Below are 22,074 nucleotides of genomic sequence, written 5' to 3' on the forward strand. Positions count from 1 at the left end.
TGGCTGTCTAAAAAAATCATCTTCAAAATGATAATTGAAATTTATTAATAAGGGAATTAGAAAACTTTAGATTGCAAACCCACTCTCGAGAATATTTGATAAGCAATTGCACATGACCTCCTTTCAAATGCTGCCCTAAGGATGGGTCAGGGAAGAGTATGATGATAATTAAATTCATACCTTAAACTTACAGTGAGACAAAGTTTTGATACATTGTGAAGCACCAATGATATATCTTAATGACCTAGAGGCACTTAAAATTTGTCATGTAAGACTTTACTACTTTCATATGATAACATTTGATACATTTGTAGAATTTTGAAGGTGCTTTGGTTGTATAATTTGATATTTTAATATATGTATAGAGTTGCACAGCCATCACCTGAATCAATCTGAGAACATTTTATTAACCTCAGACCCTTTAAAAGTCACCCTCACTAACACACACCCCTATATACTCCCCTGCCCTATGCAACTGCTAATCCATTTTCTGTGTCTTCAGATTTGATTCTGTACATTTCATATAAATTCAAACATACAATATATAGTGTTTTGTGACTTGATTTTTCACTTGGCATAGTGTATTGATGCTTCTTTCCTCTTTGAGGTTGGATAATGTCCCATTATCAATTTTTGCTTATCCATTTAACAGTCATTTCTACTTTTTGCTGCTATGAATTTTGTTACCATGAACAGTTGTATATCAGTTTTTATATGGATATGTTTCATTTCTCTTGAATATATACTTAGGAATAGAATTTTGGGATCTCATAATAACTTCATTTTAGCATTTTGAATAACTGCCAAACTTTTCCCAAGTGACTGGATTTGATTTATTTGAACATTTATTTTACATCTACTTCCAAAAAGGATTCTTGTTCGCTTGATATAGATACTTGGGTGTGCCATTGTGTCTCCTGAGTCTTTAAGATAGTCACATTTCTTCAGCTCTCTCTTGTGTATTCTGTAAACAAATGATTAGACTGATAGGGGTTTTGTCTCGTCTCAGGATTGTAATCTAGAATTTACCTTTATGGGACTTAGTGAAAGGTGGCGCTTTAGATATTTGGGATCTGGCCAGTGTTCCTTTCTCTCTTGTGTTTAATCACCCTTAAGTAGTGAGCATTAGTTTTATCCAAGCAAGGGTTTCAGACTTGGAAGGTGGTGTTCACTGATGGAAGGTCATACACATCTTGAAGAACCTTCCTCGACACAGTGTAGGTTATCTAGGGTATTCTTATGGCTTGATTTGTCTGTGTGCTATTGTGCTCAATGAGAAGATATATAAAGAAAGTTTAGGATTATTGGAAAATCTGTCAAATATCTAGAATTAGAAACAGTCAAAGCTCATGTGCTCTGACTGCCACACTATAAGCAAGCAGTAAAGTGCGCACAGAAGAACTTTTCCTGGCTGAATACAACCTGCAGGGATGAAGGGAGCTGTAGGGTCAACAATGTGTGCTACACTCTGAGATGTTACAGAGAGTAGTTGCCTTGAACTATCTAGACAGATTTGAAACATCTGAAATCTTATTCTTAATATGCCACAGTGGTCCCTGCAGGGCCCAGCAGAGGTCTTTAGGTCCAGTAGATGTGTTTAGTGAAGGTATGAGAGAATCCTTACTCACCAGTCATAGAGGAACAGTTCACTGAAAAGCAAGAGGCCCTAGAGACCCAGTGACAGCTGGTAAGAGCCACCTGGGGCTATGGCTAAAATGAGGAGCAGTTTATGAGAACAACTAGTGCCTGGGGAGAACACCTCTGGGAGCTGACTCCAAGCACTTGTCCTCAGTATCCTCTCCTGGGAAAAGCATTTTATGTATCATTTTGGGGCAAACTCATTTTTTTTTTTTTTGATGGTATCTTCCAGCTTCTGTTGATTGAAGTTGATTTGTCTCCAGGAAAAAGTGATCAACTATTCTCATAATTGTCAACCTAATACTTGTCTTTTATTTCTTGTCAATTTTATGTGTGTGTGTGTGTGTGTGTGTGTGCATGCACTAAGAATAGAGGTAAAAATTTCCTTTTAAGAAATATACATGGATCATGGTCCCATTGGAGGGGCCTGGTTTTATTAACCAACTCTACAATTTTGTTTAGAAGGAAAATATCATATTAAAAATAAAGCTTCTATATGAAAGCTTTGGGAGTTGTTTAAACCATTTTGGAAATTATAAGCTAAAAATTCAGAAAACAAAGAATAGAGAGAAATTTCTCACACTTATAAGTATTTTTGTTCTTTGTTGATTTATATGTCTGTTATTTGAAGGTTTCTTCTAACATTTTGTTTAGCTGTGTAACTGCCAAAACTGAGGGTAAGTAGTTTACTATTATAGAGCATTCCTTCCTCATGTTATAACTAATGGGAAGAGCGTGAGATTTGGAGGTAGTCATAGCTGAGTTAGAACTCCATTTCAGCATATATTATTTTTGGACCTCAAGCAAGATACTTATTATTTTTAAACTACACATTCCTCAGCTTATGTGAATAATATCTCATATCTATCATCTAAGGCACTTGACCATGTTATTCTGATAACTATGAAGTTTTGGTTGCTTTTCACCCAGAATGAGCAGCTAAGATACCTGTTTTTTAAAATCAGTATTTGTTTAGAGCAGTGATACAATTTCGCTTTACCACCAAGGGGACCAGAAAGACAATTTTGATCATCCCAACTTGGTGTGGGCATTACAGTGCTATTGGTAACTAGTGGGTACAGGTCAGGTATGATGATGAATCTGGATTGTCAAATTGATTAAATTAAGAGATGCCTAGTATTAAGACATGCTACCTAGTTTGATGAGGATGTTTCCAGAGATGATTGGCATGTGGGAACAACAAACTGAGGGGGAAGATATGTTCTGAATGTGAATGTCACTGTTCAGTAGACTGGGGGCCTGGATGGAACAAAAGGTGGAAGAAGAAGTAAGCTGAAGCTGATGCAAGCTAGAAAAACACTTGGGATGTTTCTAAATATCCCAAGATACACAAGAGATCTCCCTCCCTACGTACAATTAAAAAATCACTCTGCATTAGTTTTTTGTTGTGACCAAAATATCTGCTAAGATAGACTTAGAGGAATAAAAATTTATTTTGGTTCATACTTTCAGAGGTTCAGTCCATGGCCAACCAACTCCATTGATGAAGGATGTGACAGAGGAAAACTCCTTAGCTCATGACAGCCAGGAGGCAGAGAGAGTGAAGAGAGAGAGAAGGGGAAAGAGGAGAGTCAGAAGCAAAATATCATCTCTAAGGGCACAACACCAGTTACCTACTTCCTCCAATCATGCTCACCTGCCTACAGTTTTCACCTAGTAATCTATTTAAATTATTAATCCACCAAATGTATTAAGCCACCAATTAAATGACAGCTCTCATAATCTAAGCACTTCACCTCTGAACATTGATACATTACATAACATCACCTTTCCTGGGGGAACACCTCATATCCAAACCATACCATTCCACCTTTGGGTCCCCAAGTTCACATCCATCTCACAATGCATTTGATCCATCTCTAAGCATCACCATAGTCTTAACTATTCCAGCATTGCTTAAAAGTTCAAATCCAAAGTCTCATCTGAGACTCAAGGTAAACTCTTGGTTGTGGGTTTCTGTAAAAAATTCAGTTACATGCTTCCAATATATAATGTTAGAAATAAGCAATCCCATCCCAAAGGGGAGAAGTAGAGGCATAGAAAGTATGGGATTAAAAACAAATGAAAACCCTTCTAGGAAAACATTAGTCCTGTAGGTCCATGTCCAGCATCTCAGGCACCTATTGGTGAGATGTGAGCAGCAAATGGCTTGGACAACCCTGTCCCTATTTGCCTTGACGGTTGCACCCATGTGGCCTCTCTCTAAGACTGACTCTCTCTGTATTCAGCAGGTTTCCTTGGCAGACATTGCATGTTGCTGACATTTCTTAGTCCCAGAGGTCTCCAGTGTAACTTCAGTTTCTTTTTCACAGCTTTCACCCTCTGAGGGGATGTTTGCAGGGATTCTGACTCTGCTACCCATTGTCTATTGTCCTTCAAAATCTTGGCGGAAGCCTCTATGACTCCCTAACTACAGCATCCTGTTTTCCTATAGAATAAGCACCATATGAATGATGCAAAGATCTGCAACTAGCTCAAGCAGTAATTGGGCCCTTTTAGACCACAGTTGTAATAACCTTTCAGTACTTGGGAGGTTGAGCACAGTAAACTGAATTCTGGGGAAAGAACTTCTTAGGCATCCCTCTGTGTGTATAGGGTGCCACCATGGTCTCTAAATCAAGTTTTTAGTTTTACACTCTTGATCCTGAAATGGGTGCTCTTTCTTGATTCCTGACATGCCCTCAAAGCATCTTTCCTATTGTGTCTATGCAGAGTACTTTGCTTCTTTCTGTGAATGTAATCTCTTCAACAACTACACTTCCTTGGCTCACATTTTACACAATTTTCTATTCTGGTCAAATTGCTATCTTTTCAGATCTTTCTCTTTTGCTTTATACTCCTTAATATTGCAGTAAAATTGTCTAAAAGCTGCCAGCAATACCCATGCCATTGCCTCTATGCTGTGGTGTCTTAAAATTCCCTCCACCAGTATCATTAGTCCATTATCTCTAAATTTGGCCTCATATGATGTCTCAGGACGCAGAACAAATGTAGACAAGTTCTTTCCCAGAATGTAACAAGTAGCTTCTAGTTCAGTTTCCAGTTGTGTACTCATTTCCCTTTGAAGCCTCATGAACACAGTATGTACTGTCCATGTTCCTATTGGCATTCTGGTCTTCTGAGCTCCAACCAGAATCACTCATTATTTTCTGCTTAAAACATTGTAAGGCTTTCCCAGCCTACATCTCCAAATTTTTCCAAACTTCTGTAAACTGTTGCAAAATCTTCTGAACCACATGTTCAGGTTAGTAATAGCAACAACCTCACTTCTTAGTATCAATTTTTGTGTTGGCTTGTCATCATTGTGACCAAAATACTTGACAAGAACAACTTAGAGGAGGAAAAGTTTATTTTGGCTCATAGTTTCAGAGACTCAGTCCATAGTTGGTTGACTCCACTGCTCTGGGCTCAAGGTGAGGTGAAGTAGAACATTATGGCAGAAGAATGTGGCAAAGCTGTCAACTCATGGCAGCCAGGAAAGAGTGGGGGAGAGAGAGAGAGTCCACAAGGGTACATACTCTGTGACCTACTTCCTTCAGTCATGCCCTACCTGCTATAACTGCCACCCAAAAATTCATTTAAATTAATCCATGAAATGAATTAATCCATGCATCAGGTTACAACTGTCATAATCTAGTCATTTCAACTCTGAACATTCCTGTATTGCCACATGAAACTTCAGGGAGACGTCTCATTTCCAAGCCATAACAGGCACCAAATGTCAATAGTGCTGAATAGAGAAACCCTAGTTTAGAGGAGGAAAAAAGTAGTGATGATTCCTCTGGGAGACATCCTGTACAAAGGAAAGAATGTTGATGTCTCTGGCAAGTGTGTACTAAGAGATCATGGTGAGGAAAAAGAATATTGCAACAAGTCAATGCTTCAGTGCTTATTTACTTGAGGAATGTGAGATTGCTACCATGTTAGAATATATGACACATTTCTGAAGAGGTAGGTCATGGGAAGGTGCTTATCTAAAGAGGAGCTGAATGCTATGGATATTGTTATGAATGGAGAAAAACAAAACAGGAACTTAGAAGCAGGTATGATTAGGTTTCAGTCTCACTTCTAATATTTGTCATCTGTGTGACCTTGGGGGAGTGACTAAAACTGTCTGAGCCTTGTCTCTTCACTGTGAAGTTTAAATAATAAATAATGTATGCTTTTGAATATTGTGAATTTGAGATTTCTATTAGTATTAACCAGGTGATAAGGTATCTGAAATACCATACCGATAAAAAACCAAGTTTTTTTTTTTTTTTTTTTTCTTTCCTATAATGAAGACTGGGAGTTAGAGGTGGTAGATGTGAAAAAAAGTTTTTATTCTGGGAAGAAATTTATAGAAGGTAACAAAACCAGCTAGTCCAAATATGTATTGAGTCTTTGGATTTAAATAATCTCACTTGCTTGTTTAGTTGAAAAAACACACACACTAAATTATATTTAGTAAAGTTTAAGCCTATTTTCACTCTTTTCTCTTGTCCCCCAACTCTCTTTCTTAAGTGATATTCCCCAGATAGCTTCCACTTTCCTATATATTCCTCTAGACCAAAACAATTCTTGATATTCTGACCCAAATTATTGGGGATAAGCATACGGTCTTTAGGAGGCCCTGTGATCATGGGCAGGTAGGGAAAGCCCAGTTGTATATTTCAGGTCTCAGGGAGTAAATCTGAGAGTCCTGAACAGGACCTAGGAAAGAGACACACTATAATATAGCAAAGATCATTTCTAGAAGATAGCATGAGGACGTCAGACGAGGAGTATGTGTGTGGTGGAATGATCCTAAAGACAAGCTGCTTCCACAAGTCAAAGGAGACTTGTCTCTGGTCCAAACCAAAGATAATAATAGCAGTAACTAGGCTGAAGAGGGAGCATAACAAGTCGAGGAGAAAACGATGCTCTCAAGGTCCAGGTTTGTATTAAAATGACATCATGGCATGTATGAGGATCAAGGCAGATACTGAAGACTTTGTACATCTGCCAAACAGCTGAGGCATATGAGATTTACCTCAAGAATATTTAATAATGTGTCCTGAAGTCTTTTTGGATTTTACTGATACTGAACTGACCGTGACAGTCAGCAGTTAACCAAGTGGTGAAAGTGTTGAAAATGAAGGTGGTTAGAGTGCAGACAGGGAGAAAAGTCTGTTTTCTATGTCCATAGCCCAGAGCAGGGAAGAATAGTGCTAAGACCCACCAAGGATGGGAATTCCAGCTCCACCTTGACAAAGGAGAGGATTTTGACCTGGTAGCACAGGAGAACCCATGTGGATTCACGTGAATGGTCTATCGCGTTCCCACAAGTTTAAGTAGAAATTGAACCTGATTTTATATTCTAATTGCTGAGAGGCTATTTTAATCCTCTGAACCACAGATTTTATCCATATAATCTTTGCCAGTCTATGGAACAGCTTGCCACTTCTTATTTTCAAGTCATTTGCCCTCAACCACACCTATAAAACCCATATCAAAATAAATTTGTCGAGAAAGCTCTACTCTCAAGACAAAGGGTGTTTCCCTGTCCATTATCTGGGCCTGAGATCTGTTATTTTCACTCATGTTTTTTCAGTTCTTCCCTTCCTATTTTTCCAATTTGTTAACCCTTTTTTCAAAATGTGTTTCTCATTCATTGACAGAATTTAGGTTCTACGTCTTACGGTAAATTCTTACAACCACACCCATGTCTCTTTTCTCCAGTGCACTGGCTACACCAGTCTCTTACATGCAGTTTGAGTCTACAGAGACGTTATTCTGTTTTCATGAGGTGAATCTATGTGCTTTTGTTCAGCTGTTGTCATGCTCATTCATTCTGCCAACCTCTTCTTTGGACACGTCCCTGCTCTCCCCAGGCAGATTTGAGTGCTGCATCCTATATCCTACCACTACGCTGGAGCCCTGCTGATGTTGTGGTAGAATGTATACACATATTTTGTATTAAGTGTGTTGGACTACTACAGTTTTTACACAAGTTGAGATGAGGTTTCTTATGTATAATTACTTTAAAAATCTATTTCCACCAGTAAGCCATAAACTTCTTGAAGGATACAGGTCATGGACTTTCAATGTAGTATTCCAAAAACATGGCATAGTACACTGTGTGTATATATATATACATATATATATATATATATAGATATATATATATGATAAAAGGCTAAATGAACTAAAGTAAAAATAGCAACAAACTATTTGCTCAGAATAATGACTATCCATTTTTGTGTGCTATAAATCCCTGATATTCAAAGTACAGAGTTCATTCTAACACTGCTTTGCTAGGTATTTTAGTCAGCTTTTCCACTGCTGTGACTAAAAGGATTCAACCAGCACAATTGTAGAGGAGGAAAGGTTTATTTGAGGGTTCACAGTTTCAGAGGTTTGTGATGGGCTGACAGATCTGACTCCATAAGAATGTTATAGGCCAGACTCTAAGGGAAATGACTAAACAGACTCCATTTTACTCTGAGACTCCATGTTATGTAGGAAATAAGCTTCTCCCATGGGAACATCCTGCCTCTGTGCCCATCATCAGTTACTTGGTGTGACATGTTTAATAATATATAATGGCAACTCCTATGTAGTAAAGAATTGCTCTCTTTTGATTCCTATTGCTCCTAAACAATGTACCATGTGAACAGTGATTGTGTGGATGTTAGTAACCATTCTTTAGTTTGAACCTAGGTAAGGGTCATTTTGACCCACTTCCCCCTCTGTCGATGATCTCAGGATGTTAATGTGTAATTTTGAATCATAGCAACAGACACTTAGGATTAATGTAATTTTTGGTATAAGAATCCCTACAACCCTGTGGTTGGGGCTGTTCTCCCAATAGCCATTTTTTGGAGCATTGTGTGAGACAGTCAACTGGATGTCTTAATGAAGACTCTCAAATTTGGACTTCTCAGTGGTAATAGGTCTGTTCTTAAATTGTGCCCCATAACAGTTTCTAGTCCATAGGAGGCCAGCTCCATTCCTTGGGTCTTGAGCTGAGGCAGAACATCATGGCGGAAGATGTGGCAGAGGGAAGCAGCTGCATCATCAGGAAGCAGAGAGAGACTCCATTCTTCAGACACAAAATATATACCCCCAAGCCACGCCCCAATTCCCACTTCCTCCAACCACACCCTACCACTTTAATTAATTCCATCAGGGATTAATTCACTGATTGGGTTAAGACTTTTACAATCCAATCATTTCTCTTCTGAACCTTCCTGCATTGTCTCACTCATGAGCTTTTGGGGGACACCTCACATCCAAACCATAACACTAAGCTATGCAGATTTCTTTTGGATGGGAGAAGACTTGTTTCTTTCTATGTCTTTCTGTTTCTTTCCAAGTGGAGAGATCTTCACTGGTGACACTTGTAAGCTCTGCTCCTACCCCTTCCAGGAAAGAGGTGAAGAAATGAATTCTGATGCATAGTTCTGGGGAAAGGACCTGAGCACATGTTGTTCCAGCTCTCTCTTCTTCTGTATCCTCAGGTGATCTTTGCTCATTGGAAATGCATTTGATTTGCTCTTACGTATGTATCAGTAACTGGGCATGTGATTCTTTGTTTTGCTTGTGACTGATTGGGTAAATCCACCTAACTCTGGAACACAGAACTTTTTTTGCAATGATGCCATCTATATAAGACATACTGTAGTCTAGAGTCTAGCTTCAAGCAAAGTGAAATCAGCTCTTGATCTTCCTTTTTCTTTTCTCTTTTTTGTTCTGAACTTAGGAGCAGAAAAGTGCAGTAATTTATAGACCCTTGTCTGCAAAGTTTTCCACCCAAACTATACTTAGAAGTTTCATCCCTCTTCCAAAATCCTGTAATATAAAAACAATTTCACAGAGGGGTTTGTGTTTTGTTCTTTGTGAGTCCTTTCTCCTGGATCAGATTACCAGGGCCTGAGATGTGGAAATAGACTCCCTAATCCTTCTGTGGATTCTTCATAGTTTCTGGCAGGTCCAAAGGCATCTTAAAGTTCATATATGTTTACATATTTTCTAAGTTATATATTTAATTGTCCTAAGGGTATTGATATCCTTTTATGTTTATGTCTGCATAGTTCAGTATTAAATGTTAGGTAATTTGAGAATAATTTTAACTATATTACATAAAAATAAGATTTTTAAAAAGTTATATCTACATGGTAGTCTTACTAACATTTTACTGAAATAATTTTAATTTGCTTCTAATTTGCTCTGATTTATTATAATATTTTATCTGACATAATAAAATAGCCTAATGTGCCATAAAATCTGACTATGTGACATAAAATGTGAAAAGCCCTCTGTAAGCTGTCAGGTGCGGTTAATTTACACCATTTTGCTATTCCAATTAGATATTTATAGAAGTAATTAACTCTGGAGATTATTTGACTTTTAATAATATTTTCTAAATTATAGGGGAAACAGAAATTTCAAATTTTGTCTCCTCCTTTCTATCTTATTTTCATCCCCACATGCTAGTAAGGATCTGAATGGACTCTATTCTTCTTTTCTCTCATAAATGATATATTTTTACGAGTTAGTCATCCATGGTCAGCTATGGGAGATTGCTGGCTTTAAAGCTAAATTAATCAGTATGGTTATTATGGTATTTTGATGATGTATAGATGTTTATGATTCATCTGTGGATACAATCAAGGGCTGTCACAGTCCTTTGCTTCATGGGTGGTAGTTCCTTACCATATATGAACCAAACCAAATAGACAAAATTCTCTAATTGTATAGTTAGTCACCTGTCCAGTGCGAAGGAACCCATGGTGGACAGCTGCAGGCATTTTGAATCAACCCGCACACCACCATGGTGCAAATGGCTTTGGACTGTGTTGATTCCAGAAACAAAAATCAATAGGATATTTAGACATTTGCATTGTACACATAGGGAATATCTGGTTACCTTCTGTCTCTGCGATTAACATTTTCCAGGTAAGTCTTTGAAAAAGAGCTGCTAAAGGAAGAAAGAGAGGACATATAAACATCTTTTATACTCACATCTTCACCTTAGTTCATCATTGGATCAGCATTATTGGATGAAGGCAGGGGTGATGACCAGCCAGTGTGCAGGCATCAAAACAATGCAAAACAAAACAAAAACAAAAACAACAAAAAACGGAGCCAAATTTAGTTTCTAAAAACTGTCAAGTGCTGACAATGATGCATAAACAAGCTAGATAATAGAAAAAGAAATCCTTGACCTGTGATGCATGTACTGTACTTGAGATAGTTAATGACAAAAATTATTGGAAAATATCAACTTGTTTGTTATTTCAGTGTTGTTGTCTAGAGAAAAATAAAAATGACTGCTCATAATTGAATGAAATATAAAGGAGCACACAGTGATTTATATTAAAGGAAAACATTCTGCATGGCTAAATTGAAGAAAATCATGTTTTAAGGGAATTAAATATACTGAACCGCCAGACTTATGTCAATTGTACTAAAAATAAATGAGGAATTGTGTTAGGCAGCATTTTGTTGCTGTGGACAAAATGCCTGACAAAACAACATAGAGGAGGGTTATATTGGATTCACAGATTCAGGCAACTCAGTCCATGGTTGCTGACTTTATTGCTCAGGGCCCCCTATGTGAGTCAGGACATTATGGCAGAAAGGTATTGTGGAGGAAAGCTGCTCAGCTCATGACAACTGAGAGAAAGAGGGAGGGAGGGAGAGGAAAACATGAGGAGTCATGGCCCAGATACAATTCCCAAGGACTTGCCTGCAGTGACCCACCTCTTCCATCCATGCCCCACAGGCCTGTAGTTATCACCCAGTAGTCCTTTCCAATTACTAATACATCAAATGGTTTAATCCACTGATGAGGTTACAGCTCTCTTCATTACCTAAGAGCCCCACCTCTGACCCTTGCTGTTATGGTTTGGATATGAGGTGTCCCCAAAAAGCTCATGTGTAAGACAACACAATAAGGTTCAGAGGAGAAAAGATTGGGTGGTAAGAGTCTTAACCTAATCAGTGAGTTAATCCCCTGATAGGGAATAACTAAGTGGTAACTGAAGTGGTAGGGTGTGGCTGGAGGAGATTAGAATTGGGGCATGTCTTTGGGGTATATAGTTAGTATTTGGATAGTGGATACTCTCTGCTTCCTGATAATGCAAGTTGCTTCCCTCTGCCACACTCTTCCACCATGATATTCAGATTCATCTCGAGCACCGAGGAATGGAGCCGGCCTGCTATGGACTAGGACCTCTGAAACTGTCAGCCCTCAAATAACTTTTTCTCCTTTACAATCATTCTGGTCAGATACTTTTAGTCATAGCAGTGAGAAAGCTGACTAAAACACTTGCTAAATAGGGGACGATGCTTCTCAACATGAGCTTTTCTACTGACATTTCTAGATCCAAACCATAACAGAAATATACAGATTAAAACAGCCAATGGTGATTATTATAGAACTTTATTATTTAAAATAGTACATCATATTGAAATTAGCCATCAGTGTGACAGCCTTATTAATATTATACTAAAATTCTAAAATAATATAATGTTGTAGCAATTTGAATCCATATTATATAGGGGATGGCTCTCTTGTGACTGGGCAATATTCTTAATGGGTTTAACATGGAAGAAAGTCCTTTGTACATTGTAATATGTAATTCAACAGTAACCTTAAATAAATTTGAGCAGTTTGATAAGTTTAGGTTCCAGATATTTTGACAATTATCTGGTATTCAAAAAGTTCTTAAAAGTCACATCTGCCCCCCGCAAAAAGTAAGGTAGGCTAGCTCAATTTTATAAAATATATACTGTTAAATGTTAATATGTGTTCAAAAATTTTAATGATTAAAAGATTAATAAATTATTTTCAAAATAATTATGATTATTTCCAAGTTTCAAATATATATAGTTGCATATTTTCATAGCCAACTCATTGTTCATCTTTCCATCTAATTTTGCCATTTTCTCTCCTTGTGCTTGGATATTATACAGATAAATTTTTCTCTTGAGACTTTGATCTTGTCTGTAATGTATGATAGTTTAATGTCAGCTCTGAGGAAATTAAGAACATCTCTGACTTAACTACCAGGGTGTTGTAACTGGACAGTGAGTTGTTTGACGGAGATTTGCCAACACAGTTCCCGGAGTTCCTTTGATGACCGAGAGTATTGATGCCTACCCAGGCATGCAGGTACATAGGTCATGTGGCCTGCCTCCACATAGAGGCCAGGGGTTCCCTGGCCTCCACATCACTGCAGAACATGGCCACCTGTGATCACACCTGCAGGCATTGAAGATTCCCCTAGATGCAAGAAGATCGGATCTAAGATTTTCTTAAGTTCTTTCCATGTTCCTGTCTTCTCAGGAAAGTCTGACCATGATCAACAACCCTGGCAGCAGTCCCAAAGCTGGGAATGTCCTTCCTAGTATTTAAAACATATGTAGTAGTTTTCTAGAGCGGCCATTACCAAGTATCACACACTGAAAGGCTCGAACTTCAGAAATTCATTGTCTCTCAGTTCTGGAATCCAGAAGTTCAAGAGCAAGGTGTTGTCAGGGTCGATCCTTTCTGAGGCTGCATGGGCGGATCTGTGCCATGCCTCTCTCCTAGCTTCTCCCGGTTGGTTAGCAATCTCTGAAGATCCTTGTGTGGGTGTAGCAAATTTAGGGGGTGAGAGTCAAAGCCATCTGGAACTCTTATTATTTGTATCACTTTGATCTCTGCCTTTATGGTCATATGTCATTTTCCCTGTTTGTTCAAATTTCTCCTTTTCACAAAGTCAATAATCATGTTGAATTAAGGACCCACCCTACTCTCAATATGATCTCATATTAAGTAATTACATTTTCAATGATGCTCTTTTTTTTTTTTTTTACAGCCCTGATAGTATTAACATTTAGGCACAGTTTTTTATTGTTCCAAGGAGGAAATAGAGGATTATTTTAAAATATTAAAGATAGCATTTTTTTTTATTATTGTATACAAATGGGATACATGTTGTTTCTCTGTTTGTACATGGAGTCAAGGCATACCATTTGTGTAATCATAAATTTACATAGGGCAATGATGTTTGATTCATTATTTTTTCCCTTCCCCCCACCCTTCCCACCCCTCTTTTCCCTCTACACAGTCCTTCCTTCCTCCATTCTTACCACCCTCCTTATCCCTAACCCTAACCCTAACACTAACCCCTCCCACCCCCCATTATATGTCCTCATCCGCTTATCAGCGAGATCATTCATCCTTTAGTTTTTTGAGATTGGCTTATCTCACTTAGCATGATATTCTCCAATTTCATCCATTTGCCTGCAAATGCCATAATTTTTATCATTCTTCATTGTGGAGTAATATTCCATTGTATATATATATGCCACAGTTTATTTATCCATTCATCAACTGAAGGGCATCTAGGTTGGTTCCACAATCTGGCTATGGTAAATTGAGCAGCAATGAACATTGATGTGGCTGTATCTCTGTAGTATGCTGATTTTAAATCCTTTGGGTATAGGCCAAGGAGTGGGTGTTTTTAAATATGGCCACATTCTGAGATAGAACTTAGGATTTCTATATGAATTCTGGTGATGGTAAGGGGGCATAATTAAGAATAGCTAAGGGTTCAGTGGTTCTGGGACACTATGAGTGGGGTGAAGTTCAGAGAGTGGTAGAGGATGAGGTCAAAGAAATAATAGTTACTTTACTAGTTCATTTTATCCATGTGGGATATGTTCTGAGACCACTGTTGGGGGCCTGAAGTTGGATAGTACAGATTCTTATATATACTGTTTTTCCTGGTCACACATACCTATGATAAGGATTAATTAAAAAAATAAAACTCAGTGAGAGATTAACAAAATAAGTAATAATAAAATAATTGTAAAAATACATTGTAACAAAATTTCCAGTATCACTGCTCTTGCACTCTGGGACCATTATTAAGTAAAATAAAGGTAAGCACTATGCTACTATAGCAGTCTGAAAACCAACATGGCTACTTAGTGACTAACAGGTGGGTTGTGTTTATAGTGTGGACACGCTGAACAAAGCAATGATTTATATCCTAGGTGTGAGGAAGCGGGACTGTGCAAGATCACCTCACACTATTCACACTTGCACAATTTAAAATTTACAAATTATTAATTTCTGGAATTTTCCATTTAATATCTTTGGATTTCAGTTGACTGTTAGTAACTGAACTGTGGAAAATAAGACCGCAGATTAGTGGGGACTACTGTAGATTGTTGAGGGCCTTATGGGTAGTCATAACGTAGGTTTTTAGTCTGAGTGATGCAGACTTTTGAATGGCAGAATGACATGAGTTAATTTTTTAATTTTTAAAAAGGTAATTCTGACAGAGGATTGACAATAGACTTAGAAGCAGAGAGACAGCATAATATCATGAATATCCAGCAAGACATAATAATGGGTAGATACCAGTAACAGTATTGCTGCTGACAAGTGGTCAGTCTTAGAACTTAGAATTTTTAAGGTAGATGGGATAGAATTTACTGTTGAATTCCATGTGGAGCACGGGAGAAACAGCTTAAAGCAGATTCTACTCTTTGGGTCTGAGCAAAGAGGAGGGGATTACTATTAATTGAGATGGGAAATGTGCGGGTGTAGCAAATTTAGGGGGTGAGATCCAAAGTCATCTGGAACTCTTATTATTTGTATTCATGTCTCCTGGATCTCAGAGTTTCTATTTCTTTGCTTTTGAGCTATTTCTTTATTTGATCTTTCAGAACAAAAATCCTAATTATTACTATTTATTAGTATTTTGTTTTGCTTTGTTTTTGTTTTGAGACACGGTCTTGCTTTGTTGCCCAAGATGGGCTCAAACCCATGATCCTTCTCAAACTCCTGAGTAGTAGCAGGGATTGTAGGCATGTCTCATCACACCTGGCTCATCAGTGCATATTAATTGTACAAAGTCATGGGTTTCATTGCAAAATTTTCGTAGTGCATCTAATGTGATTTGAATGTATCCCCTTCCCTGTTAACCCTCCCTTACCTTCCCCCTGCCTCTTCTGAATAGTTTCTCTTCTACTTAAATGTTTTCTCTCTCTCCCAAGGCTGGATTCTACATGTGAGAGAAAACATGCCATACTTGTCTTTCTGAGTTTGGCTTATTTCGCTTAACTGATGATCTCCAGTTCCATCTGTTTCCCAGCAATGATCATAATTTCATTTTTTATGGTTGAATAATATTCCATTGTGTTTGTCTACCACTTTTTCTTTATCTATTTATCCATAGATGGGCACCTACATTGATTCCATAACTTGGTTATTGTGAATAGTGGTACAATAGATAAGTTTCTGTATTATATGGCAATTTTGATCCCTTTGGGTAGATACCCAGGAGTGGTATAGCTGGATCATATAGTAGTTCCATTTTTATTGTCTTGAGGAACCTTCATACTCTTTTCCATAATGGCCATACTAATTCACATTTTTTTTTTTTTTTTTTTGGTACCAGGATTGAACTCAGGGGCACTTGACCACTGAGTCACATCTCCAGCCCTATTTTGTATTTTATTTATAGAGACAGGTTCTCACTGAGTTGCTTAGCACCTTGCTTTTGTTGAGGTTGGCTTTGAACTTGCCATTCTCCTGCCTCAGCTTCCCAAGCTACTGGGATTATAGGCATGCGCCACTGTACCTGGCTTAATTTACATTCTTACCAACAGTGTATAAAGTTCCTTTTTCCCTACTCCTCACCAGCATTTATAATTTTTATTTTATTAATAATAGCCTTCCTGACTGAATTCAAATGGAATCTCAATGAAGTTTTGATATGTATTTCACATATGACTGAAGATGTTAAAACTTTTTTCATACAATTATAGATGTCTGTTGAGAAGTGCCTGTTGCACTCATTTGTCTATATAGATTGAATTACTTATTCTTTTGGTGTAATTTTTTAAAAAATTTCTTTATATGTTCTGGATATTAATCCTCTATCAGAGGAATGGTTTGTAAAGATTTTCTCCCATTCTCTAGGTATCTATTCACTCTGTTGATTGTTTACTTTGCTGTACAGAAGCTTTTCAATTTGATGTAATCCCATTTGTCAAATTTTTTATATAACAATTTTGCTTTTTATTGGAGCATTATACTTTTACACAGTAGTGGGATTTATTGCTACATTTTAACATTATCACCTATTATTTTCTGAGTTTTGGAGTCCTGTTTAGGAAATTGTTGCCTATACAAATATCTTTTTTTTTCTTTTTTTAAATTTTTTTTTTATGGTAAACAAATGGGATACATGTTGTTTCTCTGTACATGGAGTAAAGGCATACCATTTGTGTAATCATAAATTTACATAGGGTAATGTTGTTTGATTCATTCTGTTATTTTTTCCCTTCCCCCCACCCCTCCCACCCCTCTTTTCCCTCTATACAGTCCTTCCTTCCTCCATTCTTGTCCCCCTCCCTAACCCTAACCCTAACCCTAACCCTAACACTAACCCCTCCCACCCCCCATTATGTGTCATCATCCGCTTATCAGCGAGATCATTCGTCCTTTGGTTTTTTGACATTGGCTTATTTCACTTAGCATGATATTCTCCAATTTCATCCATTTGCCTGCAAATGCCATCATTTTATCATTCTTTATGGCTGAGTAATATTCCTTTGTATCAAAGTGTTTCCCCTATGTTTTCCTCTGGTTTTAAAATTTCAGGTCTTACTTTCAGGTCCTTGATTCATTTTGAGTTGGTTTTTGTACAAAGTGAGAGATCAGGATCGGGTTTCAGTCTTCTATAGGCAGACAATCAGTTTTCCCAGCACCATTTGTTGAAGAGACCCATCTTTTTCTCTAGTGAATGTTTTTGGTTCCTTTGTTGAGAATCAGGTGACTGTGGGTATGTGGGTTTATTCCTGGGTCCTCTATCCTATTCTATTGGACTACATTTCTATTCTGTGTGTGGGGTGGGGGCATGTGTATGTGGTACCAGGGATTTAACCAAGGTGCTCTACTACTGAATATATCCCCAGCCCTTTCTATTTTCATTTTGAGAAAAGGTCTGAGTTGCCCAGGCTAGCCTTGAACTCGTAATCCTCCTATCCCAGCCTTCTGAGTTGCTGGGATCATAGGTTGGTGTACTATGCCAAATGTACTCTATTTATTATTCCCACACTGTGCTGCTTTTGTTAAAATGGCACTATTATATATTTTGAAATCAGATATTGTGATGCTTCCAGCATTATTATTCTTTTTTTCCTTTCTTTTTCTTTTATTTATTTTCTTTACTTTTCTTCTTTCTTTATTTTTCTTTTTTACTCAGACTTGCTTTGGTTATTCTGGGTATTTTGTGCCTCCATATGAATTTTAGAATTATTTTTCTAGTTCTGTGAATAATGTCAACAGTATTTTGATGGGGATAGCATTGAATATGTTGAATGCTTTTGGTAGTATGGCAATTTTAACAATATTAATTCTTCCAATTCACAAACATGGGAGTTCTTTTCATTTCCTAGTGTCTTTTTTAATTTCTTTCTGCACTCTTTTACAATTTTCATTATAAGGGTCTTTCACCTCCATGCATAGGTTCATCCTAGGTATTTGAGATTTTTGAGGCAACTATGAATGGGATTGTTTTCTGATTTCTTTCTCAGTAAGTTTGTTGTTATTATATAGGACAACTACTGATTTTACGTGCTGATGTATCTATCCTGCTACTTTGCTGAATTTATTAGTTCTAAGAGACTTTTCTGGATTCTGGGATTTTCTAGGTCTTTAATCATATCATCTGCAAACAAGGATAATTTGGTTTACTGCATCCCTATTTGTATGCTTTGCATTTCTTTCTGTTGCCAATCCTGGCCCAAATTTCCAGTACTAGGTTGAATAAGATTAATGAGAGTGGACACTTTTGTCTTGTTCCAGATTTTAGTGGAAATGCTTTCATTTTATTCCTATTCAGTATGATATTGGCTAAGGATTTATCATATATAGCCTTTATAGTGTGGAGGAATCCTTCAATAACTAATTTATTTATGGTTTTTATCATATAGGGATGCTGGATTCTATCAAATCCCAATCTTGACACTGGTCACTCTTTTTCTTCCACTCATCTCTTCATTGTACTTTTCTTCCATTATGAGGTTCCATTTATATTTGCTGCTACTTAGCAGGAAAGTAATGACTACATACTATGTTTCAGAGAAAAATGTCCGTTTGATCTTCCCAGTTCTTTACTCTCTGCCTTTTTATTATTTTTCCTGTCATGGTCCAGCAAACAAAGGGAAAACAATATAGTGCAGTATGATACACTGACCTACTTAAAACACAGACACAAAAGACTTTTATATCTGTCTTATTAGTATGCTTGAAATTTCCCTCTTCCATTTATTTAAATAACCTCCTTTACAAACAGCACACACAAGATTATTTTGCAGTAGATAAAGATAGCTTTCTTTAAAGTGATTATACCTCTTTGGAAAAAGTAATATTTAGAAACATTCAAACCGATAAGGTTTTTAATGAGAATACTGACATCACTCATTGTTGATTTAGAAGCTTGAAGCAGGAATTATTTATTTAATACCTAGCTTATCTGGCATTAATTAATTTATTAGTTTATGGTGCATTCAATTGAAATTCATTATGTAGTTTCATATGTCAGGGATTGTGCAGAATAAAGCACAAAACTTACTTTTGATTTGTTTATTTCCCTTGAGAAGCTCTTAAAATGCCTTAGAGATATCACTTTTAAGATAGAACATATTCGTGTATAATCTGACAAGGCTCATATGGGATATCTCAGTTTTTCAGGGCTGCTTTTCCTGGTACTTTATCATCACTCGCTACTTTATCAATGGTGTTAAGCAGCTTCTGTAGTCTCTGCTTTTATTATAAGACATTTGTTTTCTGTGGTTCAGTGCTGATATTGATAACTAAGACCCCATACAGTCTTCCCAGGCAGGCAACAATCCAGGTAGGAGGGTCTGGGTAACAGATCAAGAGGGGCAGAGGCACAGGATAATAACCAGTGTGTTTCAGAGATGCATTTCCAGGACAGAAGGTCATGGTTAGTAATTTCTTAATTCTAGTCAAAGTGTGCCTAATTAGAGAAAAACAACAACAACAACATGAGTAGCAGATTTAACAACAGAAGAAATGAGTCAGCATGAATCAGAGTTAGTTTTCAGTGACCCCATCACTTCAAAATTTATCATATTGTTGTGCCCTACTCACGCATGTATTTTTAAGAAGCTACAGTGCTTTCAGTTAGGTAACAAAAGATCAAAAGATTTCTGAGCAGATGAGTACATAAATTTAGTGACTACAACACACCTTCGTAGGCCCATGTAAATCGTTGAATGATATGTCTCCAGACTCGATCTGACCAGGACTTCCTGAGCAAACCAAGTAAAAGGACAAGATGTTTTAATTTTCATGATTGCAGCCTCCCTTGGTCGAAGAAATCTCTGCTGTTTGTCTTAGACTCAGGCTCCAGAGTCTTCCTTTGATGCTCTTTAGCTTCTGATTTACTCCAGTTAATGAACTTTTCTTTTGCCTTGTTTGTTGGTCTTACAATGACTCCTTTTTATGAGGCCACCTGTCTCAGTCCTAACCTAGTTCACCCTGCTCTTAAGCCCTCTGTGAGCCACACATCCTCTGGGCCACTTCCTATCTGACTTGGCTTCCTTCTCAAGACAGATGAGCAGGAATCACTTTATGTACTTAGAACACATTTCTTTGCAACAGACAGAAAGGAACTTAGCTCTACTATAAACTGATGTGCATTGTTTAATATAGGAGTCAATTTTTTCTTTACTGTTCAGAGCACAACTTCATTTCCTTCCAGGGTCATAGTTCAAAGTCTGAGTAGGATAGTAATTTTAACTCAGTCTGTTGATGGTGGGATCAACCAATTATGGCTATTTCTACTCTATCTTCCACACTGTTTTCTACATTGTTGTTACACAATCTTAAACAATGAAAAATCTTCACATTGTGATTTTCCTACTCTAATGTGGCTGAGGGAAGAAATATGACACATTCAGAATTTATTTCTTTGTCTTTGTATGTGTCTTCAGTTTTCTTAATGCTAATTAGAGTTCACATCTCAGATAATATTGAGATGTTCTCTGGATACTGATTACTAGACAAGTGTGTTTGTACCTGGAAATAAAAGTTGGAATCTAAGAAAAACAAAACAAAAAAAGAAATAAAAATGTGAGACCCAACCAGGTGCAGTGGCATGTGCCTATAGTTCCAGCTACTCAGGAGGCTGAGGCAGGAGGATCATAAGCTGAATACCAGTCTGGGCAATTTAGTGAGATCTTGTCTCAAAACCAAGTAAAAAGGGCTGGGTTTGATCTTACATACCACACACAAACAAAATTTAAAACTTGCTCATATAGGGAAAAAATGAATAAGATTATAAAGATCCAAGTATTCTTCAAAAACACTGAAGTATGACTTGTGGAAAAGGAGTCATCATTATCTTGTGAGGTCAATAAGAGAAAATTTAATAAAAATGCAAAAGAGTTTTAAACAAAGGTGGAGGTACTGTTGGGTAGTGAGGGATATAAAAAGGACATATGATATTTTGACTTTTTCTATAGTTCAAATACTCTCCAGAATGGTATTTGTTATGTATTATTTAATTGCTCTGCAGAGGACTTATCAGAAAGTACTGTTTGGGCATATATTACTATTTTGTAAAATGTCCTGATATTTACAAAATAAAAGGCTTTGAGAGACCATGTGAACATGTAAGTAAACAGTTAAAAGCCTACAATGTTTCAAAAACTAACAAATATACATTTTTTTCCAGGGAGGGATAAATGGGTCTTGCATTAGTGTTGAAGGTGTTGAAGGTGAATCAGGACTCACGTGAAGCTGGTTACTAGATGATCCCACACTCTGTGAATTTCGTAGCACTCCAATGTGGTTAACAGCCTCACCAGGTTTCTGAGTGGTTTGCACGTAGCTTAGCTAGAACAAGGATGGAGCTATAGGTTTTTATTTTTTATAAATAGATGTTATCTTTGTCTAGCTGGTATTTTTCTTTTGAAAGCTCATGAAAAGAACACCTATTCTAGCAAGAAGTGTTCTCAAACTGAACATTGTACCCCTGAAGACTGCTGTCATGAGGTCATGATGGCTTACAAGGTATCAAGGAAGATTTGATAGAGCTTATTGAAGGATTTAAGGCATTTAGAAATGTTCCAAAATGGTGTGAAACTTATATCACAGATATTGATACTGGGGGATGATTATGTTGTCAATAGACAGAGGTTGTGTCAAAGGATAAAACTGTGGTCAGTGGAATTTAGATCCATCTCCTCAGTACTAGGACTTTTCCACATGGACAAGTATAGGGAGTTTACATTTAGCTACATCATTGTGGGTGTTGACCTTTTTTTATTGGGTATGCCTGAAATTGCCCTTATTCTCTTTGTCTTTCACAGGGACCAACTTTCTAGCTTTCTTCTTCCCATTTATTTTCCTTT

General features: G+C 37.2%; 1 pseudogene; it reads right to left on the bottom strand.

The window, feature by feature from the left end:
* Positions 1–22,074, bottom strand: part of LOC124982665 (histone deacetylase 3-like) — a 137,753-nt pseudogene that overhangs the window by 70,022 nt on the left and 45,657 nt on the right.

The sequence above is a fragment of the Sciurus carolinensis genome, chromosome 4, assembly GCF_902686445.1.
Source record: "Sciurus carolinensis chromosome 4, mSciCar1.2, whole genome shotgun sequence".
Classification (NCBI taxonomy): domain Eukaryota; kingdom Metazoa; phylum Chordata; class Mammalia; order Rodentia; family Sciuridae; genus Sciurus; species Sciurus carolinensis.